Here is a 10,271-nt window from a genome sequence, read left to right on the forward strand (position 1 = left end):
TGGCCGTTCCACCCCAGCTCATCCCTGCCTTTGTCCTCGCCTCTCTCCACGGCAGGACTTTTTTTGACTCCAATAACCCATGTGCACTGCACCCCCTCCCCAGATACCACCCTCGAGGGACCGTGTTCCACTCCGATCATTCACGAAGCCTTATCAGCATGCACTTGTACAGAGATTGGGCCACGATTGCCAGTTTTGAATGGAATCTAATACAGTTTTAGAGTCAGAATACTATTTCTAAGTTCAGACTCTGTCGTTTACTGGAATAGGATGCTGGAGAAGTCCCCTTACAACTCCGAGCTTCACCGTCCTCGTTTGTAAAATGGAGATAGTCAAGCCTACGCAGTGTGTTTGTGGAGAGAACTAATGAGGTAAAGCAATGGGAAGTGACTTTTACATTTTCAAGTGTTAGACAAATATTAGTCTCATCAGTGCGTTGTTTCTCCCCCACGAGCTCTTTTACTTCCTTTCTAACTCTCCCCTGGGTCACCTATAGTGCCAGTAACACTGCAGGCTAATATTAGATGCAGACTTAAGAATGAATGAAAGAAATCTACTTGCCCCACAGAATTAAGGAAAAACCATAACCACATTAAATTTATTGTAGACGTTGTTCCACAGAATGAATCTAGAACCTTCCCTATAGAGAGACATCCTGACAGGGATGAAAATTTATTTGCAGCCCACGCTCGCAAATCTGTGCTGAAAGAAAAAAGAATAGCATCAAAACATCCATCCCTCATTCAAATATGGGGCCAACATCGCTAAGGGACAAATGGGCCTCTGGAGCCCTTGTTAGCTTCCCCGCAAAAGGCTGCTACCTCTAAATAACCAGCTTTTTAAAAATCCTGCTCAAGGAGACCATTTTTATCTCCATGGTGTGATCAGTTCCTCTTCAACATCTGATGCAACCCTAGTGTTTTCCATTGCTTTCTAGCTGTGTCAGATTTCCCTAGAAGACAGAAATGAAAGTGATGACTAAGAAGATTGCACTTAAAATTCAAATTTTTGACCTACACATTGATTCCCCCACCCACCCCTCCCATTCCTGTCTCCTTGCCTTCCAAAGGGGGAAATTACCATTTTTACACAGAGTAAAACCTTCAGCCTGCACCATTTGATGTAGATTTGCAATCTTTAGGCACAGATTTAGTTCAATTTAGTTGGAACTATACAAAGCAGAACCTACTCAGAGAACTCAGACTTTTTTTTTCTATTTCCCTGACAATCTTCCAAAGTGACAGAAAGGATTACGTGCCAGAAGCGTACCAGTCACATGATCTATTTCCTCTCTGTCACTTAGAAACAACTAGGGATTTAGTTATCTCCTCCACAGTGGCCCGTATTCTATATACGAATCTTGCCCCCAAGTCAAATGATTTAAAGCACCATGTCTGAAATGGAGAAAAACATTGGAAAAAAGAAAAATAGCGTAAGTGGGGAAATAACAATAATATAGAGTCTTTCTTCACACTATCTCAACATACTTTCAAAGACTATTTCCTTCACAGACACAAGGTGAAATTTCCCAATTGGGCTTTTTTTTCTCAGTGACACAAACTTGAGTAATGTAGCCAGCACTTTGATGAATATCTAAGATCATTAAATAGTTATGGTGATGTGTAAATGTGGCTCATTTCTCACTGTAGTCTGTTCCAGATATGTTCACGCTTAAATCAAAATCGCCTAGCGTTTAGCAGACATTTTAGCCTCACTCACAGCCAAAAGGCAGATTCTCTAGTCTGCCAAGCTAGCCAAAAGTTGTTTATCAGGTGGCCAAAGCTGTTATCGAGGGATCTTTTGCAAGGATAAATGGTACCTCTTGTGTAGTTCAGCGCATCTTGCAGGAACTCAACCTTCGTCAAAATATTTATTAAAAGCCAGGAGTTGAAACTACAAAACTGATCAAAACCACCCCTAAACAGAATGAGTCCATGGTCTCAGACAGACGCATTAGCAGATAATTTTAATACAAGTCAGGTAACGACAGAATCAGGGCCGAGTCTAGGGGTAGGGTAGGGAAGGGATTTAAGGAAGGAGTTGCCTGACCATGTCTTAAAGGATAAGCAGGAACTGGACAGGAAAAGAGAAGGAAAAAGACCAATACAGGCAAGGAGAGTAGTATGGACAAAGAATCAAGACGAGAGACAGCCCTGTGCAGAGAATCAGCAAACGTGTTTACCCCGTGTGTGTTTTTTTAATGAGCCACTACCATTTTGCAGAGCTGAGCCATTTCGTTTGGCTCCTCTCCTGTTCTGGAGCCCCCTGGAGAGCCTGGCTGGGGCGCGCTGCCTTCTAACGCCCACGTGCGGCCACCTCCTTCAAAGCACTACTGCCTCAGCGCCCTTCCGTCACCACTCTCGGGACACTCAGAGGCACCGGTGCCGTTCAGTGATGGGGCGTGAGCGGAGGAAGAAAGCTCTCCCCCTTTACCATGGCCTGCTGTGATGAAGGGGTCCCCAAGCAGGGCTCAATGTCTTCCAGAAGAGTCAAAGAAACAGCCTCTGCAGTCTTCACCTCAACCCACTGTGTTACTGCCAAAGCGAAGGACTCCGAAATGACACCCTGGTGGGGGGAGCTGGGGCTCTGCCATGGGAGTCAAGGAAATCACCCCTTCTTCTTCAGAATCCTCTTCTCTCCCCCAGTAAGCCTGCAAGCTTTGATGTGGGGCCAAGCTCCTTCTCCCTCAGGCACTCAGAGTTCCTCATTCCGCAGCCCACCCTCCAGCTGACTTCTGACCTGCTGCCCTGCCAGTTTGCCAGACAGCCCAGATGTGCCTCCACCCTGACAGACGACATTGCTGAGGCCAGAGCTGCGGCCCCTGCTTCATCATTTCCACCTGCTTTAAGCACAATGAGAAAGTAATATCATTTTCAACACCAGAAACTGTTAACAGCAGATGCTTCCAGAGAAGGAAGCAGAGTTGCTACAGGGAACGGCAGAGGGAGACTGACCTTTTCACACACTCTCTAGTAGTTGTGAGCTGTACTGTGCATATGCAGTGCCTGTTCCAGAAGCATAATTTTCTAGAAAATTCCTTTGAAAATAAAAGTTACCTTTTTTGAAACCCAGAATTTTCCAAATACTTCCTAGAATGCAATATTGAGGCCTTCCTTTTGAACTGAAATGGCTTAACCATCTTATAGGTAAAAGGTCAGTAGGTTAAAAAAAAAATGTGGTAAGTAAGAAGATAGACTTTGGACAAAGTCTGCTCTGAGATCTTAATTTTTTTGACCTCTCTGTGCCTCGGTTTTCACATCTGTAAAATGGGGATAATTATAGTACCTATCTCACAGACTTATTGTGAGATTAAATGACCTAACGTACATGAAGCACTTGGTGTCTGCCACAGAGTAAATGCTGTATAACTGATTGCTAAGAATCATTATCCATACAGGTTGCTGCTCATCTGTCACCTTCTGCTACAGCATATGGTAGGAAGAAAAAGCTCCAGAGAAGTAAGGCATGCCTCTGAGAAGGATGGCACATAGACTGAGTGTTAAAAATAAAATTTGAGTGCTTTCAAAACCCCTGTCACACTTTGCCATGTGTCTACAGCCTGTTAAAGAAACACTGCCTTTCACATGAGCCACCGACGACACACAGAATAGGACCTGAGTCGGACCAGGGTCAAGCGTTGTTCCTTCACTCACCTGTCCTGTGGCTCTTGGGTCAATCACAAGTTCTCTAGTCTTAATTTCTCCACAGGAGTGTCATGGGGTCAAGCAAGCTAATTATGTGAAAGGGCTTTGTACCCACCTTAATCCTGCAAACGAGACGCAGTTATGTCAAAAATGCACAACTGGCAGCCTATTAAACAGAACAGCAAAGTTAAATAGAATGAGTGTCTCCCTGCCATTTCCTGCCATGAGAAAAGTTTACTTTTTGGTAAGACGCCGCAGGGGTTACATCAACTGCTGAAGGAATAGCCCCCTCACAGAATGCTCTCACGGTGGGCTTGCGGGGACCGCCATTGCCACCCACCCCGGCGTAGAAAAGCTGTGAGACTCTGAGGGGTTCCTTTTCTCTTCCAGACATTGTCCTTTCACTTACCTGGAAATAACTTGTCCCCTTCAAATCCAAGGCACCAAAACACACTGCAGATTTCTATAGTTCAATCCACAACTACTTAGAATCAGTTCAAAGAAATCTCAGGATCCAAGCTCCCCAGTTTTGTGACCTCAAAGTCAGTTAATCTCTCTAGGCCACAGCTTCCTTACCAGGAAAATGGCATTTCAGGTTCCAAGATTCACATGAGCTTGGCACAACTGTTAACCTGGTTTCCACCATTTCCTATCTCTCTGTCCCTCTGCGTTAGTTCGTAAACTTTCACCCCTAGACCCAGGCTGAAATCCACCTCACTCTCAGCTCCCTCGGGTTTTGAAGAAGGTGGGTCCTGACTTGCTCTGAGTTCTCAGGTGTGAGATACTGCTCTCCTCCCAGCCTGGCCCAGCTGAGCAGCATTCTTCCACAGCTGTTGTGTAGTAAATGTTTGCTTTGTGAAGAGACAGAGGAAAAAATGCATGGATGAATGGATTAGCTTATTCGTTTATTCAACAAATATTTACTCCGTATCCATTATCTACCACAAAGAGTAGTTCAGTAATGACCTGACTCACCTGTGAGGTGGAGGTGGCAGAGAGGAGGCTGGGGAGGTTTCGCTGAGGAAGTGAAGTTTGTCTGGGGCCTGAAGGATCTCAATAGGAGGTAACTCTACTAGGAGTAGTCATGAGACCCAAGGCCCTGCAGTGGGAAAGAAGGAAGAAATGAATGGATGGATGGATGAATGAATGAGTGAATGAATAAGTGAATGAACTAACAGACCAATGAACGGGCAGCCCGGTCTCCCTTGGTTATTAGTACTCTACCTCTCACTGCATTTCTTTTTCTGTTAGCATGTCCTTGTCGCCAGACACATGTGGTTCTATTTCAAGAGTCTATAAAGCAGGTGTGAGTCCTGGACACCTATCGCTCTGGTTAGAAAAGAATTTTGTAGTATTTATATAAACACTTCTTCCGTTTCTACTGTGTGGAAAGCAGTCATTCTCCAAATGGAGGGCTGAAAAGATTCAGACTTTTACTACTTCAGAGGAGTCACTCCTTTCAACCCCATATTTTTTCTAATTGATGGTTTCCACGGCAGCCTTTTCCATTATCAACGTAATCGAAACACTTCCCCAAACTGGCTATAGCAATTTAGATTTTTTTTTTTTTTTTTTGCAATAAAATCCAGTAAATCCAGTATAGAATTTAACTACGTCTTTCTTTCATAAGGTAAAAATCCTCAAGGGAGATAAGTTTGCTAAGTAGAGAGAAGAAAAACTTTTGTCATTCCTGAGAAGGGGGGAGGGTGGAGAGGAAAAAAATACCCAGTAAATGTCACTACTGACTAATCCCATCTCTTTTTGCAAGGCCCTGGGGGTTTTAGGGCTTTCCGTGCGGTAAATTAAACAGTGATGTTCCTCTGAAAAAGGAATGTGCAGCCTTTACTCCCTGGAGCACTCACCTGCAGCGGTAATTAAGAGACTAAAAGGTGAATGGAAATTCTGGGAGCAAGTAGTTTACAACTGCACCTCCACCATTCATTAAGTTCTATTACTTTCAAAAGCATGGTGTAACTCTAAGGTAGGCTAACAAAGGAATGTTTTATGGGTGTCTCTTGTTTGGTGATTAGGTAAGAAAGACTTTCGATGCAGTTATTCATTAAGTTCTAAAATGTCCAAATTGAGCTCGGGGCTGTGTGAGTCTGCCCTGAACCCCAGCTCATTTTGCTCAATTGCTTAGAATTGGGGCTCAATTTTCTTGCATCTTACATCTCAACAATACTTCCATAAAGGAATTTTGTCTCACCTTGATTAAAATTAAAGGTTCATTTTTTCTGAGAAGGAAATTATATATTAACAGGCATTCTGATGTTCTTCTTACCTTTTACTTAAATGGTAAAGGTTCTAAGGACATTAATAATTGCAATAGTATCATTATTGGGAGTAAATTTGATTCCTGTGTCTAGAAAACATATTGATGATGTGACAAATGATGATGTCACACTAGTTTGAGTTTTGCAATACAATAATTTACAACTACCTTAAGTCTAAACCACAACACAGATAAGTAAAGTACTGAAAATAAATTCTATAAATGTTACTGCCACACACACACACACACACACACATATGCGCGCAAAAAAAAATCCATCGAACATTTACGAAGTTAATAATAATGCATGGTATGCCTGTAGATAATCACGGGTAAAAGTACACTGGCTTCTTAGGAACTGTTATAAAAACTCCACGTTCCACCTACACAACTTCTAGGTCACAAGTATTCTATTCCTAATTGAAAACTGTTGTCTTAAAGTGATGGTTGCCAGATAGGAAGGGGGCTGGGAGGGAAAGGTGAGGGGATTAAGAAGTGCAAATTGGTAGTTAGGAAGCAGTCAAGGAGATGTAAAGTACAGCACAGGGAATATAGTTAATAATATTATAATAACTATCTATAGTGCCAGGTGAGTGATAGACTAATCAGGGGAATCACTTCATAAATTATATAAATGTTAATCACTGTGCTGTACACCTGAAACTAATATAAAATAATATTTCATGTTAACTGTAATTAAAAATACATAAATTAAGTAAAAAGAAGTTGATTAAATACATGTTTAATACTACCAGAAAACACACACACACACACACACACACACACAAAGAAAGAAAAAAACATCTCTTAGTAGATGGTTTTACACCCGAGACTGAGAAAGTCAACATTCCCTTACCTCCTGCCCTGTAGCTGAAGACTGGTGGGCACACGAAGATGACGGGGCAAAGGGCCAAGGACTCGATGCCAACTTTGACCACAGTGCTATTCCCTCCCCTCCCCACAATGCCCCAGCATGGCCCTGATGTTAAATCAGCTTCCTGGGTTTTGGATGACAGCAGGAAACACATTCTTCATGCTCCATTAAAGCATCCACTGGTTATTCAAAACGAAACCTTAGGATCTGCTTGATAATGTGAATCATTGTGAACTAACAGGATGATGGCAAATCTGAATTAGTGAAAACCTTCTTTATGCTCTAATGTGATTTATAGAACAGTTTTTAAAAGTAGTTTTATTACTTTCAAAAGCACGGTGTAACTCTAAGGTAGGCTAACAAAGGAATGTTTTATGGGTGTCTCTTGTTTGGTGATTAGGTAAGAAAGACTTTCGATGCAGTTATTCATTAAGTTCTAAAATGTCCAAATTGAGCTTGCAAACCATTTGTTTTTTAGCCTTTTGTCTGTCAATTTTTAAGCTATATATATACACATATATATATTTATATATAATACATATATGGGTGTGTATGTGTGTATGTATGTATGTATGTGTATATATATTCTATTCCCATTCTAATAAAACAACAATGGCTTTTGTCCACTTTGAATTGCCAAATTTACTACTGTCCTCTCTATCTTAATTAGGTTATGACCTCTTGTTAGTGCATCGGTTGCATGCAAGATTTTCAGAAGAAAAAGCTGCATTACCCAGGCATTCTTAAGAAATGCTGCTCCAAAACCAAGGGGCCACTGGCAATCTGCAAGAGCAAATGCAGAGTGAAGTATAAAACCAGGGCATCGACATAGCTTCCCAGAGGGGCACCAACAGTTCCATGGGCCCCATGCTGCAGATGAGCACGTGCTGTGTGAGTTCAGCAGACACATCAGTTCGGGTCACACCACATCCGTTGTGGCTGCACACACATGGCAGGCATGCCTATTCCTAACATTAGTCTCCTTTCTCTTCCTCATAGCTGTCTTGCAGAAGTTGGCATATTGATCCATATTCCAGAATCCTGAGGGAGCCTAGCCCAATATCTAAGTACTCTCACTCTTACATTAAATCGCAGAATCAAAATCCCCATATGCCCTTTCAGATAAAATGAGAGTCAGGGGAGGAAAGTTGTAAGTAAACAGTTACACAGGTTAGGGAGAAGACGTGACTTGGCAAGAGTAGGTAAGGATAAATATAAAGGTAGATGTTGTAGTTCCTCTTAAAGAATTAAAGATTTCTGTTTATCCCTTGCCCCGACCCATTAAAATGGCATTACCTGCCCACCCCCAAATAAAGTTGTTAAGGAAAAATACCCTAAGCAGCCAAGAGAGTCTGCATACGAGAATCTAACCGCACCTGTGTGCAGAGTGAAATACCAACAGAAAACAAGGAAATGGATGATGAGACACTCGTGCCGGTACGCACACACGCCATGTGGATATCGCCCCTTTTACCAACCTTTTTGAAGCTCAGTTGTCAGAATACTTGCAAGGCAGGTTTATGTCCTCCAGGCAAGAGATTGGACAAGTCTTCTCTGGGGAAACTGAATATCCCAAGAGAACCTGGCCCCACCCCCTGCATATAGCCCCGCCAGATCTCTTCAGAAAAGACCACCAGCTAACAATCCACACCTACGTAAAGTTTCCAGTTGGCATTTCAGTGTCTCTCCCTTAGAAATAAGTAACCAAGACATCTGAGAAATGACACACCCTTGGGGGGGAAAAAAAAAAGACCGGATAGAGCAGCAGAAAGAAGAAATTCAGGAGAAATTTAAAAATAAGGGGTAGAAGAAAATGTTTTAAGCTAAATTAATTTCCTCAGAGAGGTAAAAGAACATAGTCTATCACATAACAAGGCACAATTTTTAAAAAGAGAGCTCTTGGGAATTCTAAATATAATAGCAGAAATGAAAAGCTTGATAGATTAAACAATAAAGCTGAATAAATCCCCCAGAAAGAATGGGAAAAAGAGAAAAAGATTGAAAAGAGAAAAAAGGCTTTTTGGTTTTTGTTTTAAATAGAAGATCAGTCCAGAAGGGCCAGTATCCAAAAGGAGAATAAAGAAAACACACAGGAAGGGTGAGGAGAGGGAAGGATGAGGGACGGAAGAAGAAAGAAACGTAATCCTGGTAGATAATACAGCTGATATGTAGTTAGGGCTGAGGTAACTTAGCACATCGTAGAATGTTGAGTTCTAAGTCAACAATGGTAAAAAATGAAACCAATGAAATTTTCAGTGCAGAGTCCTCAAAAGACCCAGAAACTGGCAGTCCTAGATATTTTAGAAACTGAGAGCTAAAGCAAACAAACCCAAGGAGTGCTGAGTGATGGCTCTTTGAGAGGCGGTTCAAGCCTTCTTTTCCCTTCTTCCCCCACCCCCACAGAAGCAGCAGGCTTGATTTTTGCAGGGACTCTTTCTGGGGTGGAGGTCAACTGGCCCAGCTACTGATTTGGAAACAGTACCACAAACTAGGGCATTTAGTGACCATAAAATGCTGAGACTCCTAGCCTACCTTCCCTGGCCCTATTACCCTAATTAACTATCAGAACACTGGGACACAAGAAAAGTTTCCTTTCAAATGTGACCAGCCAAGAAAAAAAGACGAGAAAAAACTGCACCAGAGGTTTCCTAAAATAGTGCTTCCAGATCACAACAGTAAAGCTCAACATCAACAAGACCCATCTATAAACTCAAAGTTTGCACTGACCTTTTCAGTCCTCTACTCTCTTCCTGAGCAGACACACAAGGATTATCAGGTATATAAAGGAGACCTAGAACAATAAAATGAGAGAATAAACAAATAGATAAAAGTGACTTGGACGAAACAAAACACTCAAAAATTAAAAAGTGTCATTAATACTCTCAAAGAAATGAGTCAATGTTATACCCTTAAAACAAGAATAGGAAATCATAAAAAGGAACTTTCAAATTACAAACAAAGAGCTATTAGGAATTGATAAACGTAACAGCAGTAATGAAAAACTCAAAAGAAGGATAAGAAAATAAAGTTGAGGCATTCTTCTAAAAAGGAGAGTAAAATGCAGAGGGAAACAGAAATGAAAAAATGGAGATATTAGAGGACCCGTCCAGGACTTCCAATATCCAATTAGCAAGAGTTGCAAAGACAGGGAACAAAAAAACAAGAAGAGGAAATCATCAACTAAATAATTCAAGCAGATTTCTCAGAAGCGAAAGATATTGCAAGTTTCTACCATTTCCTGAAAGGGCCACGGAGGACACAGCATAATAGATGAAAATAGGTCCGTGCCACAATAATTTCATTATTGTGAAATTTCAGAACACTAGGGACAAAGGGAAGATCCTTTTTGCCTTGATTATGAGAGGATGTTCTCCACAAAAACAAGAGAGTAAACCACGAAAGGCGAAGAGATGAAGAATCCAACTCGGGAGAAAAACACAGGGAATTCCGAGGTTGACAGTGAAGTTCCAGGGTGACAGCT

General features: G+C 41.7%; 1 long non-coding RNA gene across 13 annotated transcripts; it reads right to left on the minus strand.

Annotated features, from left to right (window-relative positions):
* Positions 1–570: 570 nt before the first annotated feature.
* Positions 571–8,477, minus strand: LOC107195702. 13 transcript variants are annotated; one of them, XR_003046356.1, is made up of 6 exons: positions 8,269–8,477; positions 7,524–7,573; positions 4,620–4,743; positions 4,054–4,495; positions 3,654–3,766; positions 571–952 (listed from the first exon to the last, which is right to left on the minus strand). It is a non-coding gene; the product is annotated as an uncharacterized LOC107195702 (long non-coding RNA). The 13 variants fall into 13 exon arrangements; XR_003046354.1 differs by lacking the exons at positions 7,524–7,573; positions 8,269–8,477 and adding exons at positions 1,270–1,394; positions 6,773–7,041; XR_003046359.1 differs by lacking the exons at positions 7,524–7,573; positions 8,269–8,477 and adding exons at positions 1,270–1,394; positions 6,773–7,035 and having other exon boundaries at positions 3,760–3,810.
* Positions 8,478–10,271: the final 1,794 nt, after the last annotated feature.

The sequence above is a fragment of the Pteropus alecto genome, unplaced genomic scaffold, assembly GCF_000325575.1.
Source record: "Pteropus alecto unplaced genomic scaffold, ASM32557v1 scaffold21, whole genome shotgun sequence".
NCBI classification, from domain to species: Eukaryota; Metazoa; Chordata; class Mammalia; order Chiroptera; family Pteropodidae; genus Pteropus; species Pteropus alecto.